Source organism: Botryllus schlosseri, chromosome 3 (assembly GCF_051294905.1).
Source record: "Botryllus schlosseri isolate E-star chromosome 3, Bs_hap1, whole genome shotgun sequence".
NCBI lineage: Eukaryota > Metazoa > Chordata > Ascidiacea > Stolidobranchia > Styelidae > Botryllus > Botryllus schlosseri.
This window is the reverse complement of record NC_137238.1, coordinates 2,627,660-2,638,545: the sequence shown is the minus strand read 5'-3', so window position 1 is coordinate 2,638,545 and position 10,886 is coordinate 2,627,660. Positions and strand designations below refer to the sequence as shown.

The following is a 10,886-nucleotide window of genomic DNA, read 5'->3' as shown; positions in this document are numbered from 1 at the left end:
AGTGAAGACCTACGCGACAAATGAGTGTGGTACGATAATAACTATATTTTATGTTGATTTTCAAATTCGTTCGATATCTGGGGAGTGGGACGTAGTCAGGAAGTGACCTTGCTTCTTGATTTTAGACAGGACATAGTATCGGGTTACCATTTTTTGTGTCTCAAATTCCGGACACTCTTTAGCGCCGACTAGCGGGGTATACAATGAGGTATGGACACAATGTATGTCAATGTGACGTCACACTGATAACGTGTGATTGTGCAAAAGTACAACCAATATTTCGCATCAGGTCACGTTAATATTGACATAATGACTGAGAACTACATCAGGGCTCTTTATAGTTAATTATCTATTTATGCGCAGTATAAAATTAGCTACGATTTTCTTCCGAGCAAGTGGAATATTCAAGGGTAAATACAGTAATTTGGGGCTTTTTTCAGGGGTATAAGTATTTTCCGAACAAGAGCCAATCTGGCAAAACTAATCTTATATTCGTAATCAACAACCTCGAAAACCCCAGAAACGGCTCTCTGATGTTCTGCCAAAAAACATTTCATTTTGTTGATCATTGTTGTCGACGTTTTTCAGACGAGATAACGGTCATTTATAGAATCTGGCCTAGGAGTTGGACCGGAGTCGGACCAGATATTTAAAAAACAGGATCGGAGTAGGACCAGATAATTTCTCGATCCGCTCCGCCATAGTGCGCACACAGAAAAATTAGTGCCGCACACAAGAAAATCCACCTGTGCTTCGAAAATAATTATCAGACGAACCGACACGACAACGTTTTGTAGAAAATGTAATAAAACCCGTTCAAAACACTCGAATATGTCGCAGCAAACGTCAGAGTTTCGCAAAATTCCGGGAAATCGGGAGTCGAGTCAGAGTGACGACCTTTTTAGTCAGCACCAGAAATTATCGTGAAAACGAGGATAAGTCCTGAGTCGTGCCGGAGTGATGACCTTTTTCATAGTCAACACCACACATTACTGAGAAAATTGCGGGTAAATCGGGTGTCTAGCTGTGTCTACGCACTCTTGTTTGAAGGACCGCGCAGTGAGTTAATGAGACCGCGGAGACTCGTTTGAAAATTAGAGGGAACATTGCCTAAGACTGGCTCACCAAACCCCTGGTGGTCTGTGGACCACCAGTTAAGAACCACTGGTCTAACGTATGCAATTGAATTATTGGACAGAATCACTAAGTTTGCTGACGTTGCGTTATGCACCACCCAAAGTCACATTCACAAATACTGTATGTCTCTATAGTATAAAGGAGGCATAGGTGTTGAAAATAATTTGAGAATCCCTTTCAAAACAGTAATCATAGGCTTGTCGCAGTACATGCGCTACAGTGCTGCAATCCAATTCATGCCGACGACATACAACACCAAACAAAATATCTCAGATAGACACAAGCCTACGCCGGAAAACTCAGAAACTGAATGCGACTAATCCTTACTTTTCAGGTAGCATGTCTAGTGGGTGTCTGATTTTGAAGTTTACTCCAAGTCGTTTCGACACCACACATTGTATCTCAGTCTTGTGGTGTATTGAAGTGATAAATTTTTTAGGAGTAACTTGAATTGAATTGCATAATCGCTACACAGTAGCGTAGCAAAGGGAGAGAAAGGAGCCCTCTACCCTTCCAACACAAAAATTAAATTTTCCCAAACATATTACCAAGGTCTATAAATCCTGAAATGTGAAGGTGAAAGATCTCTCGGACTCATTAGTAGGCTATACATTAGCGTTGTTCAGATTCGACCGACTTTCAAAAATTCATGGTTTTCAGTCCGTTTCCAATGCCTTATGCCTTGAAAACATCTTCTAGCTACTTTTTTCTGTAACTCAGCCTTTGCATCTGTGTGCAAGTTGAGCTGGAAGAATATCGGCTGAAAATGGTGGATTCCCCTATAATTTGAGTGCTTCGACTTTACTTAGCATACTAAAATGCCATATATGTCAGGTTTTAAGCAGCAGTTGTGGTTTGGGGTGATGGAAAACCTCACTCTAGATATTTTTCCGAGTCCAGGACACCATTTTCATGTTGCACACTGCCTTGGAAATGCTCAAACTTACCTAAAACTGTGTATCATCATGCATAATTCACCATGCAAAAGAATACAACTGTAAATGCACAATCCAATCGCCCAGCGACATTGTAATTATCTTATTATTCGATGAAACGTAAGAACATAACGGGGAGATGGATAACGAAGCGAAACATCATAACAAAGAAATGGATTAATTTGACAAAAATCCAATACCAATCAGACATGGGATAATCGAGATTAGTAATTGTAATCGATTACGACGATTACAGCATTTTCAAGTAATCATAATCGTAATCGACTACTTCACATATCTAATCGATTTCTTTGTGAAAGAACGATTACTTGTTATTTGTACAATGAATATGACATAACCGAACATTCGTGAACAAGGAAGAGATATTATACCAGGTTATTGATAACGCAGGCGGTTGATTTTCAAACGCCACTGCTCATTATTACGTCAGAAGTATTAGCTTTGCTCGTCCTTCGATGTACATTGTTGTGTGATTGTTAGAACAGTGTAAGCCATGCTGTATATCAGGTTATCAATACACTCCAGACGCCACGACCTCGCAGCAAGATAATAATCACCACTCTGCCTAGTTTCAAATAGTAGCTTATGTATTGATGTTTGGTTATGCTTATACTTAAACGCAGTTTGACCGTTGCTGCTTGGCGAGCAGTAGGCCTATCTATGTAGTATACGTATGTATTGTACGCACACCGGACAAAGATTTTAAGTTTTGTACTCGTCAAATAAAACATTACGATGGTTTAAATCAACAGCTTCGTTTATATATCATAACCGAGCCGTTCTTTGCCGTTTCTCGTAACTGCATAACGGCAGCTTGCAGTATCTGTATTAAGTGAAAGGTAGAATTTTAAGTACACTTTATCTTATTCTCATATGACTACTACGATATTTCACAATTCTTCACTCGACATTTATACCTGTCGCCATAGCCATCCGCTTGTACACCATGTTAGCGTGAGTTGTAGGTACAATCAGGGCCAAAACAGCAATTCGTTCCCCACTCCAAGCGTTGTTATTGGTAAGGTTGTAACCCAGTTACAATGTTCCGAGTCACAAGTCAATCTCACTTTTATAGTTTTGACTCGAGTCCAGTCGATTCATTTTCAATCCACCCCCGAGTCAAGTCCGAGTCCAAGTCAGCTAGTATAGGGTCGAGTCCGAGTCATATTTTTTGACTCGAGTACGAGTCTAAGTCGTTATGTTCACAGATCAGTTTTCTGATCAATCTGGTTCAACCCACTTTTTTCAACGCTACTCGAGTGATATAGAATGGCTTGTATTCATAATATAGTAATTCTCATCAGTTTTCACAGTTTACGGCCCCATTTCCAAGGACTGATACACGAAATACAAATAATGTGGTAACTTTACTATTCTGCGAAGTTACATGGAATGTCTGTCTCGGCCGTTCTAGTCTCGAGTCATATGACTTGGTTTGAGTCATGCAAAATGTCTCGAGTACAAGTCGAGTCAATTCAAAAAATGACTCGAGTCAAGTCTAGTCACCAAACAATCGCGACTCGAGTCGAGTCATGACTTGAATCATTACAACCCTGTTTATTGGGGCCCCTTAGGGTGGTCAGTTTTCAAGTTGATGACTGAATTTCGTCAATAATATTGGTAATTGCATTATATTGCTATTCATTCAGATTTACCGGTAGAGCTGGGGACAAGTAATTCATAATTATAGCATCTGGTATGTTGTTACAATTTCATTATTGTATGTTGTTAATTCGTGACCTCCCGTCTCTTATATAATCAAAAGATACTGTAGTCGCCCAAACGTAGCAGACTAAAAGAAAAACTTTCATGAGACGCATACACAAATTGTCATGTCTTCATTCCTCTGTGAGTGCCCCTGGTGGCATTTGCATTGTTGGGGCTCAGATTGGAAGGGCCGGACTATTCGTCACGCCCACAGAGCGCGGCTACTGACAATGGGCACATACCCAACGTTTTGGCCAAGGTCATTCTTTGGTAGCACACTTTGTGGAGTTGCATGTTGGCCGAAATTGCATACGTCTTTTGGTGTGTCGTGGCGGGGTAATGACCTCCACCGAAATGCCTATTCCTATAAATTATGCATGCTTTTTTTTTGAGGGGGAGAGGTATGCATTTCAAAATCAAGCTATTTAGAGACAATAAATCCCGAAGCTCGAAGAAAATTTTCAAGTTAATTAACTCTATTGAAAATATGTTGATTTACGAAATACTTTTGAGTCCCCTTAGAGCTCGCTCCCGGTCCTATTCGGGAGTTTGAGATGTGGCAGTTACGGACCTGGCAAGAGTGCAAATCGTTGGTTGCAACGAATAGTCCTGCATAGAGGTGGGCAATGGGTGCATTATGACGTAACAAGCACATGACGTATGATTTATAAAGAAAGTTGTTATCTCATTAGACCTTTTCATCGCAAGCCTTATGTATATTATCTTCCAATATCTCTCCTGAAATTAGTTCTAAGAAGCAAAACAAATGTAATCGTGAGTAATCGTGATTACTTTTGAAAAGTAATCGCAATCGTAATCGACTACTTCCTAATTTGGCTGTAATCGTAATCGTAATCGTAATTGCGGGATTCACAAGTAATCGTAATCGCAATCGATTACATTCGTGAAGTAATCACCCCATGTCTGATACCAATATCAGGGGCGGGCAACTTCTCCAGTCTGCGGGCCGGATATCGGAAAATGAAGTAGGCCTACTTGGCGGGCCGGATTGCTGAATCGATACATTATTTGCCCATTTACCCCCCATTTATCCACAGATACAAGGACTAAATCGTATTTAATAAATGTATTTTAACGACAGCAATGTCACTTCAAATCCATTTCTCGCCGATAATGAAGACGACAATGTGGATTCGAGAACAGCATTGTCATACAGGCGCCGCCATGTACGCTTCTCTCTGATCAATTAAAACGCGGTGCAATCCTTAATTAGGATTTCAAGGCGTTCGATAAGCACGGTACCCCAAACGCACCAAGACATCAATTCATTAGAGTTGAAGACATCGTAAATACCGATAATACGAGTCTTCACGCTTCGACGAACTTACGAGTAAGCCCAGTGGTGGCCCTACCACTGATGGGGGGGGGGGGGGGCGAGACTTCCCGGGGCCCCCCTATGAGCGTGTAATCGAAACTTCTAGGGGCTAAGCCCCAAGACCCCTCCTTTTGGCTTTGAGGCAGGCCGGTTAACTATAGCTAGTGTCCTCATGTTGAAGATGACATGTAGCGTTAAAATAATAGAATAGCGATACAACTGCTGCAGGCTAAATAGACCACAGTAAACTGGACAGCTATCGGCTGACATTAGTAATAAGCCCTGTCAAGGCTTGAGCCAGGCGCTAGATTAGGCCATATCTATTTATTACAGGTGTGTAAGGATAGACTACTTCAAAATTAAGTAACCCTACCGTATGCAGGGACGTGATGATTTTCGGGATATGGCACTTTTCTAACAAATACGGAGATTTGATGATGATCGACCCATCTGTACGGAATCATCTTCTTGATTGGTATACGGATTTACACGTCTATTCCCTAAAATCCTTGGAAAAGGCGCATAGACCAAATAGGGAGCCCTTCGACGAGGAGGCATCGGACGACCGTCCACCTCACCCACCCCAAAAGTCACCACTGCGTAAGCCCACTCTCGCACGCTCCGAACATACGTATAAAATAACATGCAATCACTAACAGTAAGCAAGCAGTGGGGAATCTTGGCAGACTGGGCCCGCGGGCCACATTTTCATATAGGAAGGGAAACTGTCCGCGGGCCGTATGTTGCCCGCCCCTGCCAATATGATTGATGTGTTGATTTTTCGAAATTTTGAACTCTTTGTCGAAGATCTTCCACGGCTTGTAAGAGACAGGCTTGCTGTTTTCCGTCGTCTGATATGTACATAGCGTGGTCGGTATTCAATTTAATCATACATTTAGCTGGATCTTTACCTACTTGACCATTATTACGAATTCCCGAGCACTCATGAAATGCGGATACCGATGCCATTCTGAAACTGGAAGGCTCGTCCAATGGTGTTTTACCACCATACCATCAATGTGAACGAAGAAGCCGTCTCAAGCGAATCAACGATCAAAAATCTGGCATAGATTTCTGTCGTTTATTTGATTTTCGGTGGCTTTCAGAGTAGTAAATTTAGATGGATGATCGGATAAATATTGTGCAACTTCATAATCACGGCTATGGGGAGAATCAGCTGCTTGTGCAGATATAAAAGAGTTCTATGTATGTTTACCTGGCCACTTGCTGCTGCGGTGCACCTCTAGCTAGTCAAGTCTTTTTCTTGTTGCCCGAGTTTACCTTACAATTCTTCATCTTTGACGCCAATCGTTCCTAATCTGGATCATGGTAAAACACTATGCCTTCAAATTTCTTTATCATCTGCAAAAAATCTGTTTGATTCAACTGTCCCAGACCAACGATATATTGCAACATGACAAAGTGACTTTGTAGCTGTACTGCGTAAGCTATGGGATATGGGAAATGAACTCTTGACGCTATTTCGACAATTGATGCAAAAATGCTCATTTTAGACGAATAAACAACTATAAGGCATAACTTCCTACCATGATTAGGGAGGTCCCAGATTAGGAACGATTGGCGGCAAAGATAAAGTGTTGATAGTTACAATCAGACAACAAGAATAAGACTGAACATGCATGACTGGAAGCCGGCCTGCAGCAGCATGAATTAACGAAAGTGAAGTTACAGCTACAGCACATATATATCTTATTCACAAGCAGCTGACACCCCCCACAGCAGGGATTTCGAATTTGCACAACATGCACAATATTCGTCGGATCAATCATCTACGTTTGTGACTCAGGGACAGAGACCTATGTCATGTTTTAATTGTGTATTTGATTGGGACAGAATCGTAGTTCGTATTGATGCTATGACTGTGGAACACTATCAGCTCGAGTCTTCCAGTGTCAGAATGGCATGGTGATGCGCGTTTCGTGAGTGCTAGGGAATTCGCGAATAGCGGTCAACAACTTACGATGCAGCAGCGCGTTTGATAATAAAACTACCGACCACGCTATGTACATACCTGTCGACAGAAAACACAAGCAAGTCTCTTGCTAGCCGTGGATGATCTTCGGCAAAGATTTCAGAATTTCTGATTGGTATTGGATTTTTTGTCAAATTAATCCCTTTCTTTGTTATGTTGTTTCGTTTCGTTATCCATTTCCCCGTCATGTTCTTGCATTTCATTGGATATTAAGATATTTGCAATGTCGCTGTGCAATTGGATGGTGCATTTACACTTCACCGTTATATTCTTTTACATCGTGAATCGTGTAAAATGATCAGAGGTGGTTAAAGTAGTCAAGAAAGCTACTCAAGTAGAAGTAGAAGTAGCGAGGAAAAATTCTACTCAAGTACGAGTAGAAGTACTTCTTCTACAAGCAACATAGAACTACTTGAAGTAGAAGTAGAATTGACTGACTTTAAATCTACTCAAATAAGTAAGTAGTTGTGAAAACGGTCCTAATTCGTTCACATGGATTGTCAAAGGTGCAAATTGAGTTATGCGAACGGTGCCGAGCTTGATTCATACTGATGCATACCAGGAGTTATCCAATTTTCGACAGCATAAGCATTTGTCCGCATCATGGGATGAAAATGATAGTATTGATATTGAAATGCGATACAAATCCTCTGTTTTCTCGAACAGCACGTTTTAGAAAATATCATGGTATGGCGCCCCCCCCCATATTATAGGGCCCTTAGTTTAGTCGAGGAGCAATACGGTGAAGTTGTATAGGATACGGTGTAAACACTTTGCGCGATTAGTAAACATCGATAAAAAATATGGCAGACCGTAAAATTCCCTATTGTGTAGCTTTATTTCCGGCAATTAAAGGCCTTACTACACTTGCTTTTATACTGCAACATAGGTTATCCAGACAAAAGAACTGATATTAATTAGAACCAAAAGTATATGATACTGGGAATTGAAATTGAAACATTAATACTACTTCTAAAAGCGGGACATGGATTTCATGTCTTTAGTCTAGAAAGTTTCAAAGGTGGTATGCTAAAACAGCTCTAAAACTAAAAAAAAGTTAGAGTCCACTTTTCCAGATTAGGACTCGCCATGGACATGCTAGATTGCGATATGATAAGTAAATACTAGATTGCTAAACAGCAGCTTCAAACATTATGACGAGCCATATATACTGTGATGAAATATTTGATATGGGCGAAAGGCGACAATGTGGTGTGAACGGAACCACGACAACCCGCTACCTAAATTATATTCACCGATACTTCCGTGAAATCATAGTGGTTACTCCGCGCGCGAAGCGCGACGAAAATTTTGGGCTTTACTCAACTGTATGAAAATTAAATGTTGATACTCCGTGAAAATAGCCCCGAAATTTCCCAGGCTATCTTCCTGATTGGAGGATTGAACTACTTCTACTTGACAAACTGAAAATAGCGAAAAGTAAGTAAGTAGATCACAAAATGTCACGAAGTAGAAGTAGGAGTAGCAAAAATCAGATCTACTTGAGTAAGTACCAGAAGTAGAGGAAAACTACTTGAGTACTTCGAAAAAGTAGAAGTACTTCGTTACTGACCACCTCTGAAAATGATGCCAGTTTTTAGGTAAGTTTTAGTATTCCAAGGAAGTCTGCAATATGAAAATGGTGTCCTGAACACAGAAAAATATATACAGGGAGGTTTTGCATCACCCCAAACCACAACAGCTGCTTAAACCCTGACATATATGGCAGTTTAGTATAGGATAGGTAAAATAGCGGCACTCAAAATTTACGGGAATCCCCCATTTTCAGGCGATTTTCTTCCAGCTCATCAAGTACACACACAGATGCAAGGGATGAGTTACAGACAAAAGTAGCTAGAATACGTTTTCAAGGCACAAGGCAAGAGCAACGGACTAAAAAACCACGAATTTATGAAAGTCGACCAATTCTGAACAACCCTACTATACATATAGTCAATATGACTCAATGTAGCCTAACACTCCCAGTAAAACTTGCAGTTTGCGGCATTCTGCTAAGTGCTAACATAAATATATCATCTCATATTCGTGTCCGCTATACGAAGCGATAATAGTGAACCCCGTATCTTCACTAATGATTACGCATGGTGCATATGTATCACGTTGCCTCTCATGCCAGCCTGCATTTAAGCCGTTCATAATCGGCCAACTTTCAAAAAGTCGTGGTTTTTAGTCTGTTTACCATGCCTTATAGCAGTGGTCGGGAACCTTTTTAGTCTGAAGAGCCGTGTTAGCCCTATATTTTCAATTTTAACTCCCAAAGAGCCATACATGTCAATTAATTGCTACGTCACAATTGAAAATTCGTGACGTCATGTTAGTACTAATTCGAACTCACTACATGGGGTTGATCATGCACACCACATTTTCTCTGTAACAACTTGTATGCTAGCCTATTAATCATCCTGTGATAGGATAATTCATCGTAAATAGCTTATAATTTATAATAACTGATATAAATGTAATATAACTATAGCATTGATTCCAAAAATAAATACTGATCGACTTTTCAATTCGGTGGTAACATGAACGTTGCGTTACACGTGCACATTTAAGGGCATTACTAGCAAACTACTTATCAATTTGGATGTAGATAGCGAAGCGTTGTTTGTAATTTGGATTGGTAATTGGAAGGTCACTTTCAAGGCAGCTCATTTCTCGGCTTAGATCAGAAAGACAATGTGTATTTGAAAAGTAGATTGCCATATAGGCTTCCCCATGTCTGCTATTCTCTTGGTTAACCAACGTATGATGCAATCCAGGAGTACGCAGCGCACGATGCCGGGTACATCAAATTCGCGAGGAATATTGGTCGCTGGCGCTACATCCACTTATATTTGAGGATTTTGTAAAGGGGTTCGAGCCCTTAACCATCGATACGCCACCACCTTGACCTCTCAAATACATGTTTATGCTGTAACGAGCAATGTTTCCTCTAATTTTTCACGAGTCTGCGCGCACTCACCAACTCACTGCGTGGTCTCTTGGGCAACAGTGCGTAACGACTACAAAAAAGGTCATCAATTCGGCTTTCATGTGCGCGGAACACGTTTTTCTGTGCGCGGCAGCTTAGATGGAACATTGGCCACGAGAAAAATTATTCTGGCCGCTAAGAAAATTTACTAACAAGTTGCTGCAATATCGATAAAATCAAGTACAAAGTTAAGAATATGTCAATGAGCCATATCTTATACCCAAAAGAGCCATATATGACTCGCGAGCTATAGGTTCCCGACCACTGCCTTATATCGTTAGACGTTATCTATCTATTTCTATCTGTAAGTCATTCCTTGCATCTATCTTTACCTTGAGCTGTAAAATGATTGACTGACAACAGATGAATTCGCTTGAATTTGATTGCGCCGGTTTTACTTGGGTTACACACGGTGTTATCATTAACATCGATGTACGCTCGGTAATAGGGTTTAATATGAAACTATTTAGAAATAATATACTATGAAGATCATCGGAAATACTTTTGTTGACATAATCCCGTTTAATATACTAAATAATAATAGCGGGATAACGCCGGATGTTGCTGTAATGAGGTATAAACAGTTTTCCACAATTTTGCGAGGAAACAATTCCATCCGACATCTATATAAGGAGCTTGATATGTCAACCGCGTCAGATCGATCAAGAGCTACGATAGCACTGGAACGATACCAAAGTAGGACTATAGACTGCAAATTCCATAGATTGTTAGGGTGATATGATAACACTAATCTTTTTTTTCGCA

The 10,886-nt window shown here is 40.6% G+C and overlaps 1 protein-coding gene across 3 annotated transcripts in view; it reads left to right on the top strand.

Moving 5' to 3' along the window:
- The first annotated feature begins 9,569 nt into the window (after positions 1–9,569).
- Positions 9,570–10,886, top strand: part of LOC145435547 (uncharacterized) — a 58,215-nt gene continuing 56,898 nt past the window's right edge. The window contains exon 1 of one of the 3 annotated variants that reach the window (XM_080312819.1): positions 9,570–10,817. The gene's annotated coding sequence lies outside the window, so the exon portion shown is untranslated. The remainder of the gene's footprint in view (positions 10,818–10,886) is intronic. The other 2 variants (XM_080312817.1, XM_080312816.1) reach the window with 2 other exon arrangements.